The sequence below is a fragment of the Lycium barbarum genome, chromosome 3 (genome assembly GCF_019175385.1).
Source record: "Lycium barbarum isolate Lr01 chromosome 3, ASM1917538v2, whole genome shotgun sequence".
Classification (NCBI taxonomy): domain Eukaryota; kingdom Viridiplantae; phylum Streptophyta; class Magnoliopsida; order Solanales; family Solanaceae; genus Lycium; species Lycium barbarum.
Window position 1 is genome coordinate 71,621,249 of NC_083339.1, and position 18,586 is coordinate 71,639,834.

The following is an 18,586-nucleotide window of genomic DNA, read 5'->3' on the forward strand; positions in this document are numbered from 1 at the left end:
GGGGCTGCGACGGGTACCCGGGGCTAGCCACCGAGCACCACTCACTCTACCACTCATCTTACTCACTTAAGGCCCTTTTTATCAACTTCATACACGAATTATAGGGAAAACATATTTTAGATAGAAATATAAATGCTTTATATACCTTTGCCTCTCGGCCGTCAAAATAATATACACATATAATAACATCTTGTGAGACCATCTAACCCACACTGCGTATCTACGAGCCTCTACTGACAGACTATATATATATAGACGGAACAAGACTCCGTCGTGCCCAAAATATGCATATGTACCAAAAGCATAATCATAAGCACCTCCGAACAATGGAGTGCTTTCAATCAGCTGACAGCTCCTAAGAATCCGGATCGAGCTCGCCTCCCTGTCTACCTGTGGGCATGAACACAACGTCCAAAGAAAACGGACGTCAGTACGAATATTGTACTGAGTATGAGAGGCATAAACAATAAAGAAAGGAAACAATAATATAATGAGAACATCAATATGGAACATCTGGATTTGAATGACAATCATAAGAGAAGTAATGCATGCTATCTTACTCATACTCATCACCATATCGTATATGCATAATATGTAAGCTGCTCGTCCATGTCGGAACAGTGTAATAATCAATAATATTAGCCCGCGCCCAGGCCTCCCGCGTCCGGGGTACAATCTCATGCCGCCCACTAGTGGTGTCTGCCCATGACAACTGGCCATGGTGTATCGTATAGCTGCCCGCTTTCGCGGTGAGTGCCCGGCCAACTAGGCCCAGTGTGATGCAATCATGACATGCTCCTCATAAAATACTTATAATAATATGCTTATCAAAATATACTTGTCATCGTACATGCATAAATACTCTAGAACAACTACATTCTATCGAGGTGACGTAAGGTCGTGAACCCTCGATTCCATTATGAACATATATGAACATTCTGCCTCACCTTGAAAGGATTAGTATATAAGGTGAGTATATACAAGGAAAAACATCATTTACTTTATAAGAACGTCATATCATATCTCTTGACTAATATAGCTATTCAAGATCTTATACTCTTGGCTTTCCGGGATATAGGAGAATCATGGAAAGGGAGAAGAATCATATTATGGGATTCATGCCATAGAAAGAAAAGGACTAGCCTCACATACCTTTTTCGCTTAGTTAAGCTATCGTTCACTTGATCCCCTTCAATATCACGTTGCTACCTTCACGAGAGAATGCACATTACGTTAGTTAACCGACTATAGGAACGCATCGTTATTTCTAGGAAATATTGAGCAGCTTTTCCTTTGTTTGTACTACTTTTCCCGTGTCCAATCTCAATTCCCAAACTCTCACAACAACACTCACAATATTGTAATCAACAATCGTCATTTATATACATTGAGCAAAATCCACCATTTTTCTCCAAATTTCCACATTCATGGGTTCTAGCTTATTATCATGTTTTCTCATACCACACACCCATTTCATGGTCTACACGCCATTTATAACATCTTTATACTCACAACACATCAACATTCATGATTCAATCCCACTATCATTCAATTATAACACTATTCACATTTTATGACCCATTTATTACACCCTCTCATAATCCAAGTGTTTCATCATATAAATACTTTAGTCATCATGGAAAAGTCATCAAACTTACCTTAGAGGTTGGTGAAACAAGCTTGGAGTGAAGCCTCTCCTCTTTCACCAAAACCTTACTTCACCTCCTTTGGGGTCTCTTGGTTTGGATGAACTTCACTTGAGTTTCATAGACTTTGATTCATGAATTTGATGTTGTTGATCTTAATTTCCCTTGGTCCTTCTTGTAGATGAAGTGTTTGTAGAATTCTCTAGAAATCTCTTGAGTTGTGTAGATGAGAAAATGAAATAAAATGAGGCTTGGGTCCCTTTTAATAACTCAAAGTCTGATTTTTAATGATCAACAGTCGGGGTGTACAGTGGTCGTGAACCACAGTTTACGGGCCGTATACTGGTTTACGGTCAGTCCTTCATGGCCGTATTTAAGCATATCAAAAACAAAAGGGTCGGTTGTCATCATGGTGATTTACGATCGAGGTTTACAGGCCGTATTTCGATTTACGGTCCGTATTCTGGGTCGTGTTTTACCATTTCAACATTTAACAGAAAGTTGAATTTCTTGGAGTGTTGGAGGACGATCGCACTTTACGGTCCGTAAATCACTTTACGGGCCGTATTGTGCTTTACGACCACTGGACTGAAATGAATTTCTGCAACTTTCTTAATTCTAAAAGTTCATGAATCGTCATTCCCTACTTAGTAAAACACCGCACACTCATACCCTTCGTTGATCTATTCATTGTAGACTCACGGAAAATTTTCCGAGGTGTAACAGTACGAACATTGTACTGAGTATGTAAGACAAGAACGAAATGAACATAATAGAAGAATCATGAGCCATAAGAGGAAGGTATAACCTGCATAAGTTTCATAGGTGAACACATCTCTTACATATATCGTATATTTACATAAACATAGTACATATGTCATCACAGTGCATATATCATCAATCATAATCCTCATCGTTAACCCGCGTCCGGGTAACCATCATATGCAGCCCGCTTTAGCGATGAAATGTCCGGCCATTTAGGCACAGTGGAATCATAAGCAGCCTGCATTGGTGGTGACATGTTCGGCCATCTAGGTACGGTGTAATCATAAGCAGCCCGCATTAGCGGTGACATGTCCGGCCATCTAGGCACGGTGTAATCATATTGTCACATAATCCTTCATAACTTAACATTTTCATACCTCGCTTAAGTATATCACAAACTTACATTATTGATCATTTCATAGACATGTCATGACTTAGCATCATCATACATTTATCATTAAGAACATACACAAGAATTTGTAGGCAATTATGGCTATGTCGGGGTGACATAAGGTCGTGAACCCCCGATTTTATTATGGAGTAATCATCAACATCATATCTCACCTTGAAAGAACTAAAAATTTAAGGTGAGTGTACGCAAAGAGAAGCATCGATGAAAACATACTTAGAATTATTAGCTTCATGGACATCTTATAATACACTAGGATTCCTCATACTTATATTCATCATCATCATTATCATGCTCGTATCGTATTTCCTTTCTTAATCATATGCGTAGGTAGCTTTGTCTATTCATGGACTCATAGTCTCCGTCGTATAGGAAGATCATGGAAAATTTGAAAGATTCATGACTTAGAAGGAAAAGATTGGCCTTACATACCTTTTGCGTTTAACTAATCTATCAATTGCTTGCTCTCTTTCACTGCCCACGTTTCTACCTTCAACAGAAGTCGCATGAACATTAGCTAATCAATTACTTAAACGTACTTACAAAAGCTAAAGAAAATTGGACAGCATTTCCTTTGTTTATACAACTTTTCCCCATATCATATGTCAACTCCCAACATCCATGACAACATTCACAATATCGCAGACAACAATCATCATTTATCTACCTTACCCACATCTTACCATTTCACTCCAATTTCTCCATAGTCATGGTCATAGTTCATTATTGCATTTTCTCACATATAATACTTATTCCATGTTCTAAATGTCATTCATAACATGTTTACAATCACAACATTTCGATAATCATGACTCAATCCAAACCTTTTCCCAACAATGTCACTATTCACACATTCATGACCCATTTCCTATATCCTTCTACAATCTAAGTGTTTCAACATTTTAATACCTTAAATAATATGGAAATACCACAAAAATTACCTTAGATGGTGTAGGAATAAGCCTTGAGTTCAAATACTTCAGTGGAACAAAACCCTAGTTCTACCTTCCATGGAATTCCTTGGCTTAGATGAACTTTAATGTGTTTCCCACACTTAGTTTTGTTGATTTGGTGAAGTTGATCATCAATTTCCCATGAGTTCTTGTATATGAAATGTGTGGAAGTTTCTAGAGAAGTCTTGAGTTATGGGGAATGAAAAATGAAAATGAAATAAATGAACTAAATGAACTTGGGTCTCTTATTTAAAACTTAAAATCTGTCCCGGCGTCATTATACAGACACTTATACGGTCCGTATAAATTTATACGGTCCGTATAAGTGACCATAAAACTGCTCCAGTGATCATCCCATTCTGTGTCAATTTGACGGCACATTATACGGGCCGTATAATTTTATACGGTCCGTATAAGTGACCGTGAAATCAAACCCTCAACAACTTCATTTTGTGACAATCCTACGGTCCACTATACGGGCCGTACAACATACAGTCCGTATAATCGACCGTATAACTCTTCTCTTCACTGATCTTTTTCTTGTCACTTTGTTTGATCTCCAATCCATAGGGAACCTTCTTAGCACTTGTTTATCACCTCATTAACAATCTAAGGGGCGTTATAACTCTTCTCCAAAGCACCTTTTAATTATCATTAACTCATTACTTGTAATTTCTTTCCGATACACATCGTATGCCTTGCCTTTTCTCGGCAACCCTTCTTCCCTTACGTCAAATGTCTTTGAATCTCGATTTGGATCATCAAATGCTATTTCTTACTTATCGAATCATCGTATACGTCGTGCTCTTCGCTAGCCTATTCACTGTATGTTAACGGGGAATTTTCCAAGGTGTAACATTCTTCCCCCCTTTTGGAACATTCGTCCTCGAATGTTAAACACTAGTAAATTCTACGAATATTTTGCCAGAGTTTCCTCTGTAATATGGCACTACCATCCTATCACAACAACCCATAATATCATTGCCTCACAGGGCCACAACATAATAGCAACATAAATTGGCCACACACGACCAAAAGCATGAAAAGAAAGCATACATACCTTATAATGTTAGTGTTCCATCTTGAATCTCTCCTGGGGGTTGGAATAACTGCGGATATGTGGATTTCATTTTCTCTTCCGCCTCCCAAGTCATTTCTTCTCGGTTGTTGTTTCGCCACAAAACTTTGACTGAAGCTACTTTCTTATTTCGAAGTCTTCGTACTTGCCTATCTAAAATGGCAATAGGCATTTCTTCATATGCTAGCCTTTCTTTCACTTGAACATCATTAATTGTAACAATCCTCATAGGATCTCCAACACACTTGCGGAGCATTGATACATGAAAAACTGGGGGAACCGATTCAAGCTCTGAAGGCAAGTCCAATTCATAGGCTACATGACCCACCTTGCGGATAATTTTATAAGGTCCAATGTATCGAGGACTTAACTTCCCTTTCTTGACAAATCTCATCACCCCTTTCATTGGCGACACTTTCAAAAATACCCAATGATCACCTTGAACTTCCAAGTCTCGCCGGCGGTTGTCCGGATAAGATTTTTGGTGACTTTGGGCCATCAACAATCGATCTCGGATCACCTTGACTTTCTCTACCGCTTGCTGAATCAATTCAGGGCCTATTAACTGTACTTCTCCGATTTCAAACCATCCAATTGGGGACCTACACTTCCGTCCATAAAAAGCTTCATACGGAGCCATTTGGATACTGGAATGATAACTATTGTTGTATGCAAATTTGATTTGAGGCAGATGATCATCCCAACTACCACCAAAATCTGGTATACATGCCCGTAGCATATCTTCCAAAGTCCGAATAGTATGTTCGGCTTGTCCATCAGTCTGCGTATGAAATGTCGTGCTAAGCTTCACTTGGGTACCTAGGCCTTCTTGGAAAGACTTCCAGAACTTGGCTGTAAATTGGGCCCCTCTATCTGTGATAATGGATAGTGGAATACCATGGAGCCGCACAATTTCTTTGAGATACAACCTCGCATAGTCTTCTGCCGAGTATGTGGTCCTGACCGGAAGAAAATGAGCTGCTTTCGTGAGTCTGTCCACAATCACCCATATGGAATCAAACTTTCCTCGGGAACGAGGTGATCCCACAATAAAATCCATGTTGATCACTTCCCATTTCCAAGTAGGAATTTCCATTGCTTGCAATAATCCTCCTCGCTTTTGATGTTCGATCTTTACTTGTTGGCAATTTGGACATTGGGCTACAAATTCTGCTATGTCTCTCTTCATGCCATCCCACCAATATATCAATTTGAGATCGTGATACATCTTTGCTGCACCTGGGTGAATAGAATACCGAGAATAATGGGCTTCTTCTAGAATTCGCCGGCGTAATTCTGCAACATTCGACACACATAGCCTGCCTCGGTATCTAAGAATTCCATCCATAGAAGTTTCAAATAGAGACATCCCTTTTTCATGAACTTCGTCTCTATAATGGATCAGCTGAGGATCTTCATGCTGATGCTCTTTTACTTCCATATTCAGGGACGAAACTGTGGGATGATTAATAGTAATCCCTGCACTACCCGAATAAATCATACGTACCCCAAGATTAGCTTGTTGGCGGAGCTCATGAATCAGTTCTTTCTTTTCCGGAAGGACTTCACATAAGCTGCCCATTGATCGGTGGGTAAGCGCATCAGCTACTACATTTGCTTTTCCAGGGTGGTATAAAATACTCACATCATAGTCTTTCAACAATTCTAACCACCGCCTCTGCCGCAGATTTAACTCCTTCTGCTTGAAAATGTACTAAAGACTCTTGTGATCTGTATAGATATCAACATGCAAACCATTCAAGTAATGTCTCCACATCTTTAATGCATGAATAACTGCAGCTAATTTAAGGTCATGAGTTGGATAGTTCTTTTCATGTTTCCGCAACTGTCTCGAAGCATATGCAATAACTTTACCGTGCTGCATTAACACGCATCCTAGCCCAACACCGAAAGCATCACAGTACACAACATAGTCATCTGGCCCTTCTGGAAGTGTTAAGACTGGAGCTGAGGTTAATCTGTCCTTCAACTCTTGGAAGTTGCGTTCACAAGCATCATCCCACTGAAACTTAGCTGACTTTTGGGTTAGCTTCATCAATGGGGCCGAAATAGACGAAAACCCTTCTATGAACCATCTATAGTACCCTGCCAATCCCAAAAAACTACGAACTTCTATAAGCGTCGTAGGCCTTGGCCAAGTCTTCACAACTTCAATTTCCTAAGTATCAACTCTAATACCATCATCTGAAATAACGTGACCCAGAAATGTCACAGAATTCAGCCAAAACTCGCACTTTGAGAATTTTGCATACAATTCTCGGGTTTGAAGAATTCCAAAAACAATGCGTAAGTGAACGGCATATTCTGATTCTGTGTGAGAGTACACCAGAATATCATCAATAAATACTATCACTAATAAATCCAAGAGAGGCCTGAATACGTTATTCATCAAATTCATGAACAATGCCGGAGCATTGGTCAACCCAAACGACATCACCCGGAATTCATAATTGTCACGACCCAGCCCCGTGGGCCGCGACTGGCACCCTACCTGGGTACCCAGACCGAATCACATATAAATTTTCAAATCCAAACTGCTTTCTGAATTTTACGAAATCATATCAAACATAATTTATATCAAAATATGTCTTAAGCGGTCGCGCCAAATCAAAATACCATATCAAATACAAACTGAGCGGCGGAATAGACATCGCCGGTCAAAAGTGCAAACATAAGCATAAGGGCCATTTGGGGCCAGCATAACAAACAGACCGCTTTAAGACCAGAAAACGAAATCAACCCAACATATACAGGACCCTCACCCCACATATATGACTACAGGCCTCTACGAATTCAAAACAAAGACATATGGCGAGACAGGGCCCCGCCGTACCCAAATAGTCAGATATACCAAATACATACAAAGCAAAAGGAGTCTGTACCAAAAGTGGACTCCGGATCAAAGGGGAGTACTCCGGAATAGCAAAGGGGAAGCCTACTGCGGAGGATCACCGATATCTGCACCTGCGGGCATAAAACGCAGCCCCCGAAGAAAGGGGGTCAGTACGAAATATGTACTGAGTATGTAAAGCACGGAGTACAGAATTATAGATCAAAATCGAAAGCAAATCAAATGCCCAAGTGGGGTACAAACTGGTATGTCAAAATCTGTATCGAAATCATATACATATGTTTTATGCAAATAAAATCATGCAAACGCTTAAGAACGTGGTCGCCACTCCGACGCTGGCGCCACACACAGCATAACACCAGAAGGTTTCAAATCTCCGTACAACTCCGAACATAATCACAATCATCGGTGAGCGTATCGCGTCCCGAGCCATATCACAACATAACTCCAAACGGAACCGGGCCCTATGGCGAAGCCTCGGGAACCGTAACACAGCATACGGCCGAATTTATCATACAGCGCACGAATCAAAACCGGCCCGGGAACCGGTGAACGAAGTCATAGTAAGGCACGAGCGGAGTCGTGAGCAAACAAATGCAAATCGTATTTCAAAATAGTGTTTCAAAACAAAGTAAACTCATAAATCATATCCTATTACAAAATAGTCGAATACTTAGTCGACATAAGGTTTCATTTTGCAAAACGATTCCAAAATGGTCCATATAGTTCAAAACCTGGATTAGTGCATCGAATAGTCCAAACATACCCCGTGGGAGGATGTTCCAAAGATCAGAAGTGGTACGTTCAACTCTATTCTCAAAGATGGCCCGAAGGGCAAATCGGGCATTTTGGGGTAGCGGACCCACCTCGAGTCGAAGTGAGGTGGCGAACATATTTTTACGAGCAGTTATATGCCAAGGGTCATACATAATCATTTCTAGGTTACCCGACCACATTTCGATAGGTTTCGGACGAATGGTGGCATTCTAGCCAAAATAGAGCCCTTAGGCTTCAATTGAATTGAATGAATAGTAACTTTTCTGTGGATCGGGTTTCGAGGAGCAGAAATGCTCCGGAAGGTCTCATATTCAACTAACACACTAAGATATGCCAAATAAAGAATTGGGAAGCTTTACATACCTCTCAGATGTCGTAAGCTCCTCCAAAAGTCCCGTCCCGTTTCGTCAAAAATCTGCAAATGGTCAAAGTTACCAAATGAGATTCTTAGGCTCAAAAATGCCTTTAACTCCATATTTGCCTACCGAAATTTCGGCAGCACTTCCCCTATAAATCTAACATCCCCGAGGCGTAGCTCGGCTCAAATTAACCAACCACAACAGCCCACACATCAACCAAACAATATAAACAACAATCAAGCCATTCTAGCTTTAAAGTTCTACATGATTTCTAAAGTTGGCAACTTTCCATTCAAACTTTCAAAATTCCAATTCTATATCTACCTATTTGTATTCATTCCCACATTCAAACTTATACAACCACATTCTCATTACAATTCAAACCATACACGAAATTGCACCAAAATCCATTAGTTCCATAATTCTTCAAAACATTAAAATTCACGACGAACATTCTAACTAACGTCGTTTCAATCCGAATTCGTCAACATCGATATAGATTCATATCTAAAGTCTATAGCACCCCAAAATATACATTGATATACATAAGAATACCAAGGATATACACTTTCCGATAATATCCGAATTCGTTTTCCACCGCCAATTTAATTCAACAATCAATCAATTACGATCTAGGGGTCACAACAACACATTATGTCAACTTAAACAAGATCAATTCAAACCATTTCTTTCCTTCCATAACTCACGGCCAAACACACTACACACACACACCCACGACTTTCTATTTGCGTTAAAATTACGGGATCTCCATCTACTTCCAATGCTTAACACATTCACATCAATTCTATAACATTAGAGGGGCAAAATTCTTACCTTTTCTTGAATTTCCGACTTGTCGCAAACGTGGTTCTTGTGCCAAACAAATTGTATCACGTCGGAGAGCGTCTTGTGCTTACTATACTTACCAAAGGGACACGATTTTGTGATCAAAACAAAAGGCTAGAAAAAAAATTATTTTGTTGAGGAATAAGTGGTTCGGCCGAGAGCCTCTTTTGTTGGTGGTCTTGAATTTTATTTTTGTTCTTGATAATACTAAGAGATAAGTTGATATATATCCTTATCCTTGGTCATGTGCCTAGCACATGACATTAAAGAAATGGGTTTGGGCCATTGATGTGGCCGGCCACCCTCTAATCTTTGGGCCTCAATTTTGTGTTCTAATTCTTGGCCCAATTCACAAAAGTCCCGTTTTGTAATTCCCGAAACTAATTTCCGAAACTCCAAATTTATTCTCGGCCTTCCCCGAGGCCTTAACAATAATAATTCCATAACCAACATAGTCATATTCACTAAAATCAAATTATGTCCTTATAACACACAAGTCGTAATTATTTCACGATTTCCAATTATACGAAAACACGGGATATAACAATAATGGCCATATCTAGTTCTAAAAGATGTTTTAAGAATATCTTCTTCTCTAACTCTCACTTGATGATAACCTGACCTCAAGTCTATTTTAGAAAACCACTTGGCACCCTGTAGTTGATCAAACAAATCATCAATCCTTGGGAGAGGATACTTGTTCTTTATTGTCGCCTTATTCAACTGCCTATAATCAATGCACATTCAGAGGGAACCATCTTTCTTTCTCGCGAACAAGACTGATGCTCCCTACGGTGATGAACTGGGTCTAATAAACCCCTTTTCAAGCAAATCATTCAACTTTTCCTTTAGCTCTTTCAATTCTGCTGGAGCCATTCGATACGGAGGAATAGAAATAGGCTTGGTGTCCGGTAACACATCAATAGCGAAGTCAATTTCTCTTTCTGGAGGAAGGCCTGGAAGTTCATCTGGAAATACATCCGGAAATTCATTCACTACCGAAACGGATTGGAAAGTTGGCGACATTGCTTCGGTGTCATGTACTTGGACTAGATGATAAATATAGCCTTTAGCTATCTTTTTCTCGCCTTAAGGTAGGAAATAAACCTACCTTTCGGAGATGCTGTGTTACCCTTCTATTCAAGCACGGGCTCTCCCATAAATTGAAATCGAACTATTTTCATCCGACAATCAACATTAGCATAACATGAAGCCAACCAATCCATACCCATAATCACATCGAAATCTAGCATTTCCAGCTCAATCAAATCAGCTTTGGTCTGGCGATTTCATATCACAAGTACACAATTTTTATACACTTGTCTAGCTATCACGGGATCACCAACCGGGGTAGATACCTCAAAAGGTTTTATTGGCTCAGATCTCACCCCAATACGACCAGCAACATACGGAGTAATATAAGATAGAGTAGAACCCGGATCTATTAATGCATACACATCATGGGAAAATATAGATAATGTACCTGTAACCACATCCGGGGAGGACTCAAGATCCTGGCACCTGAAGTAGATGCTCCCCCTCTTCCTCTACCTCGACCTGCTAACATTTGAGGAGTCTGCCCTACCGGGCGCACTGAGGAGGAACCCGCTGCTGATCCTCTGGGCTAAACCCTACCTCTACCATACCTCGAGGGACAATCTCGCATCAAATGCCCAGTCTGTCCACAAATATAGCAAGCATATGTGCCCTGGCGACATGGTCCCGAGTGTAATTTCATGCACTGGCTACATCGTGGAACTGGTGCTCTCTTTGGACTGTAATCACCCCCGAACTGGGAACCTGAAGCTCTCGAACTCTGACCCTGTCCTGAAGGAAAGGAGCGATCAAATCTCCCATCTGCAAATCGTGGAGGCGCACTAGTCACTGATTGGCCTGAATGTCGGGAATAAGTCTGCCTCGATCCCCCTCTATAATCGCTACCTGCCCCCATAGATCTGGCCCTCTTGTTTTACCTTCTGTCAATGTCGCGATCACCCCTTTACAGATGTCGTTGTCCTTCTAAATTCTGGGCATGGGCTTGTATTCGAAAATATCCATCCCTTCTTGTAACGAAGCCGTCAAACAATCCTTGAACAAATGTGGCCCCAAGCCACTCACAAAGGGATGCACTCTATCTCCCATGTCGGCCACCATAGTCGGGGCATATCTAGCCAATGAATTGAATTGAAGGCTATACTCCTGAGCACTCATATTCCCTTGTTTCAAATTTAGAAATCTATCTGCTCTAGGTCGGCGGACCTCGGGTGGCAAATAGTGACGGATGAAAGCATCTACAAATTCTTGCCACACGGGAGGAGGCGCATTTTCTTTTCTTGATGCTAGCCAATTATTGTACCACAACACCGCCACATCTCGGAGTCTATAGGATGCCAACTCCACAGATTCAGTTTCGGAGGCATGAATAATCCTCAATGTTCTCAGCATCTCATCAATAAAGCCTTGCGGGTCTTCATTCGGCTTCGACCCCAAAAACTCCGGAGGATTTAAACTCATAAAATCACGGGCCCTGGTACTAGCTGCCCGATCACTTGAACTCACATTCTGCCACTGTTGTCACGACCCAGCCCCGTAGGCCGTGACTAGTGCCCGATCTGGGCACTCAAACACATTCTAGTATATAGCAGAAGCCGACAAGGTTTTATTTCAAATTTAGATAATTTCCAGAAAAACTTCGGCAGAGTTTCCTTTGTTTTACGGACTATCCCATATACCCTGCACGCAGAAAATACCAACAAAGGCCACACAGGGCCAACAGAGTAACATTTAAATATATGCGGACCGGCCGCCGCGGCGAATGGGATCGCCCAAACACAACATATACACACAGCTGTACATAAAGATCCAAACCCACAAACGTGTCTACAGACCTCTATACAGACCAACAGAATCATATGGCGGGACAGGGCCCCGCCATACCCATGAACGAGAATATACATATATAGAAGTGACAGACTGTACCAAAAAATGGCTCTGAATAAAAGAGCGCTCCAAATGGCAGAAAAGATATCCTAGACAGACGGATCGACAAACTTGTCGTCGGTACCTGCGCGGCATGAAAACGCAGCCCCCGAGGAAAGGGGGTCAGTACGAAATATGTACTGAATATGTAAAGCCTGAGTTGCAAAAACAAAAGCATAACTTGGATAGAACGTACAGAAAGTAAACAGAAAATACAAAATATCAAATATATATTTTCAAAACATGCGGAGTGTGTACAGAAACATATGTCATATCAAATCCGGCCCCTGCCAAGGGACTCGGCAGACAGAACGTCGCCACCCTCCTGACGCTGGTGCCGCAACACAGAAGAATCAAAAAAGGGGCATAACCCCGTATCATAATATGTCATATCAGATGGCCATAGTAAATCATATCAGCACAAGCGTACATGGCACAGCATACTCCACAAATCCATGTACGCGTATACCTGCCCCCTCACATCGAGGCACGACGAACAATGCAAAGGATCACGCTTGACAACATATCCTGGCCCGGGCTCAGTGTGGGAAACATTGGGGCATCCACGAATGGAGTAGTGAGAGACTAATGCAATCAAAATATCATAAATGTTTCCATAGACTCGATGAGGCATATCAAAGACAAACTGATCCAATGAAATCGAAAGAGATCATAGTAAATGAGTTTCGAGTATCAAAACAGTTTATCAGACCTTAATGGAATATTTGAAACAACGTTTGTTAGGAAATTAGAATGGTAGTCAAAACATTTCTTTCAAAAACCGCTCGAAAGTAAGACTTGAGTACAATACGGGCAAAACCAGGAATAGTGGGCCCACCTCGGGACAAACAAGGCAGTGGGCTCAAATTACATATTTTAAGCTTATGGAGTCACCTATAAAGGTTCTAGGGACGTTCTATAGCTTTCCAAGTAGTTTAGAGAAAGTTCGCATAATTTCCAAGAAAGCATACTAAAAGAGTTTAATCTTATTGAAAGAAAAAGTGATATTTTCACTTGCGGATTCCGACGGGCAGAAAGTCTTTCGAGGCTCGAATTCGATTCTAATACACTTAGGCATGCCAAAAGAAGGATCGGGGTAGCTTTACATACCTTTTGAGCTTTTTAAACCTATCCAAGCTCTCTCTCCGTTTCGTCGAAAATCTGTAAATGGTCACATTTACCAATTGTAAGTTATAGATGCTACGAATTCAATTCAACTCATATTTGTCTACCGAAATTTCGGCAGCACCTCCCCTATACATATAGCACCCCCGAGAATTCAACTCGGCTCAAAATCATCAACAACAACCCAAACAACAACATCAACATCAACAACAAACATTAGAACACAATATGGCACAACTAGTTCTACTTGCCAACATAATGCCATCACCTTCATTTCATCTTCAATTTCCAAACAAATCTCAATGGTTTCACATTCGTCATTAATCTAGATCATCACAATATAGTTTAGAAGCATTTGATATCGCTTCCTTAAATTATATACACGATATACATAATATACAAACTTTCCGCCAAAGTCATATTTCATCCAAAGCTTCTAATCTTTGGCATACATATTCATGACATGTTTTGATCTTCCAAATTCATCAATAATCATCATGACTTGCAACCTAACAACTTCATTTTCGCAATGTCGTAAGATCGTACTAAAACGACATAAGCTTCTACATTCCATTTCAATACAAACTTATATCATTTTATCTTCATTTACGTTGCAAGCATCACAATAACACAACTAACACATTAAACAAAATTAATTCATTAGCACCCTACCAACACCATACCACACGGCCAAACCCCTATATTTCAACTTCAACCAAATTTATTCAACTTTCATTCTCCATATGAATTCCATCATACACACAACTAGAATACAACATAAATTTCAACTCATTTCACTTACACATTAACACACACACACGGCCACATTCTATATTCCATACCCACTTTGCAAACTTCCATTTTTCCATACAATCAACTCATTTCTACATACTACAACACAAACAATACTCCATAACACAATAATAAGGGATACATTCTTACCTTTTTACTCAATCTTCTTCACTTGAATATAGGGTCAACTTGAAGAAACAAGACTTCTTCCTTCCAAACCAACTACACCAAGTTGCAAAGGGACCTTGAATTAGTAGGATTCCAACAAGAAAATAATTTTAGAGGCAAGGTTTTTGAGGGTTGAATTTCTAGGGCAAGGCCGAATACTCCTCTTTCTTTTTCTCTTGTTTTGCTTTGTTCTTTCATGAATCTTCTAAGAGATGAAGATGATATAATATATGATATATACACTATGGTCCCTTAGTTAATTGATCACATGGAAAATATAATAAGGCCATGGGCTTGGGCCACCCCATGGCCGGCCACCCTTCAATGAAAATGGGCTTCATTTTGCTTCTTATTTTACAAGCCCAATTGGCTACAAATTTTATTTTTGCAATTCCCGAAACTAATTTCCAAAATTCCACGTTTTGCCCTTAGCCCTCCTCGACACTTCCATATTAATATTCTTTCACAAACAACTCAAGTGCTAGATGTAATCAATTATGACTTTATTTCATACAAGTCAAGATTATTTCTAATTTTCCAAAGGTGCGAAAACACGGGATATAACATCCTCCCCCCCTTTAGAACATTCGTCCCCGAATGTTAAATTAATCTTATAGGGTTTGAAAATACTTTGGGGGAAGTTTCTGTGTATAGACAGCACATATGACCCTCATTCATTATTGAAGTGGAATTAAGCAAAGATTCAAGATTACCTGTGGGCGTAGGGAACAAATGAGGATACTTATTCTTCATTTCCTCTTCGGCCTCCCAGGTCATTTCTTCCCTATTGTTGTTCTGCCACAGCACCTTAACAGAGGCTACATCCTTGTTCCGGAGCTTTCTTACCTGGCGGTCCAAAATAGCTACGGGCTGCTCCTCATAAGATAACTGCTCCGTCACCTGAATATCATCCGCAGGAAATATTCTGGAGGGATCACCAATGCATTTGCGGAGCATAGACACATGGAATACCGGATGTACCGCTTCCAAATCAGATGGCAGATCTAACTCATAGGCGACATTTCCAATTTTCCACACAATTAGATAAGGCCCAATATAACGCGGACTAAGCTTACCCTTTCTGCCGAACCGCATTACGCCTTTCATAGGCGATACCTTTAGAAATACCCAATCACCAACCTGGAATTCCAAAGGACGACGCCGTTTATCGGCGTATGATTTCTGTCGACTCTGGGCTGCCAATAGTCGCTCTCGGATAAGTTTCACCTTATCAACGGCCTGCTGGATCATATCTGGGCCAATTAACTCTGTCTCGCCAATATCAAACCAGCCAATAGGTGACCTGCATTTCCTACCATATAAAGCCTCGTACGGAACCATCTGGATGCTGGAATGGTAGCTGTTATTATAAGAAAATTCAATCAATGACAAGTGATCCTCCCAGCTACCTCTGAAATCAATAACACAGGCCCGCAACATATGTTCAAGCGTCTGGATAGTGTGCTCGGCCTGTCCATCACTCTGAGGATGGAAAGTTGTGCTCAGGCTCAGCTGAGTCCCTAATCCTTCCTGAAAAGATCTCCAGAAGTTCGCTGTGAACTGAGCACCTCTGTCAGTAATAATAGATATAGGAACTCCATGAAGTCGCACAATTTCTTTAATATAAAGCCTGGCATAATCCTCAGCGGAGTAAGTAGTTCTGACAGGGAGAAAATGGGCTGATTTTGTCAGCCTATCAACAATAACCCAGATGGAATCATACTTCCGTGGAGTGCGAGGCAAACCTGTAATGAAGTCCATATTAATGATCTCCCACTTCCACGTCGGAATTTCCATTTATTGCAACAGTCCACCCGGTTTCTGATGTTCAATTTTGACCTGCTGACAATTTGGACACTAGGCGACGAACTCTGCGATATCCCGTTTCATGCCATCCCACCAGTATAGGCATCTAAGATCATGATACATCTTCGTAGACCCAGGATGAACAGAATAGCGAGCATAGTGTGCCTCGCCCATAACCTGCTGCCGCAGCCCTGCAATATCAGGTACACACAACCTGCCTCTGTATAGTAAGGTTCCGTCTGGTGTAAACTCGAACGGAGTCTTCTCCTTATCATAGGCTGTGTCTCTGTATCGAGCTAAAACAGGATCTTCATATTGATGCCGCCTGATATCTTCCTTAATAGATGATTCTGAAGCCCCTCGGACAGAAATCCGTGTACCGCCAAAATCGGCCAGACGAACCCCAAGATTAGCCAACTGATGAATATCACGTACTATCTCTTTCCTGTCTGGCTGTAAATCTGCTAAACTGCCCATAGATTTCCGGCTGAGTGCATCTGCAACGACATTAGCCTTACCCGGATGATACAGAATATCCACATCATAGTCTTTCAGGAGCTCCAGCCACCTCCGCTGTCGCAAATTAAGCTCTTTCTGCTTAAAAATATACTGGAGACTCTTATGATCTGTATAGATATCCACATGAACGCCATATAAATAATGTCTCCATATCTTTAGAGCATGAATCAACGCTGCAAGCTCCAGATCGTGGGTAGGATAATTCTTTTCATGCTTTTTGAGCTGTCGGGAAGCATAAGCTATAACTCTGCCGTGCTGCATCAATACACAGCCCAATCCCATGCCAGAAGCGTCACAATAAATAACATATCCATCGGGTCCCTCTGGAAGAGTCAGAACTGGAGCTGAAGTCAACTTCTCTTTCAGCAACTGGAAGCTTCGTTCACATGCATCGGTCCACTGGAACTTAGCTCCCTTCTGAGTTAGCCTTGTCAAAGGCGCTGAAATCGAAGCAAACTTCTCCACAAATCTCCTGTAATAGCCTGCTAACCCCAAAAAACTACGTACCTCCGTGGGCGTCGTGGGTCTGGGCCAATTCTTCACGGCCTCAATCTTCTGTGTATCCACCCGGACACCATCAGCTACAATAATATGTCCCAAGAATGCCACTGAAGCCAGCCAGAATTCACATTTAGAAAATTTTGCATATAATTTCTGATGCCGAAGTACCCCTAATACCGCTCTCAGATGATCTGCGTGCTCTGCCTCTGACCGAGAATAGACCAGGATATCATCGATAAATACAATTACGAACATGTCTAAGAACGGCCTAAATACCCGGTTCATTAAATCCATGAATACCGCAGGAGCATTAGTCAGCCCAAAAGACATAACTCTGAATTCATAATGCCCATATCTGGTCCGGAATGCTGTCTTAGGAATATCAGCCTCTCGTACCCGTACCTGATGATAGCCTGACCGAAGGTCTATCTTCAAAAAATATTTGGCGCCCTGCAACTGATCAAACAGATCGTCAATTCTGGGGAGGGGGTATTTATTCTTTATGGTTACCTTATTCAGCTGCCGATAATCAATACACATACGCAGCGACCCGTCTTTCTGACGCACAAATAATACCGGGGCTCCCCAAGGCGAAGTACTGGGCCTGATGAAGCCTTTTTCTAACAGATCCTTCAACTGCTCTTTCAGTTCTTTCAATTCTGCCGGTGCCATTCTGTACGGGGGAATAGATATAGGCTGAGTATCTAGAAGCAAATCAATAGTAAAATCTATCTCCCGCTCTGGAGGAAGGCCTGGAAGCTCATCTGGGAATACATCTGGAAATTCATTAACCACGGGAACTGACTGAAGAGTCGGCGTTTCTGCTGTCAAGTCTTGTACCCGAACCAGATGATAAATATACCCTTTTCTGATTATCTTCCGCGCCTTAAGGTATGAAATAAACTTATCTTTCGGCGATGCAGTATAACCGGCCCATTCTATAACTGGCTCCCCGGGAAACTGGAAACGAACTACCTTATTTTGGCAGTAA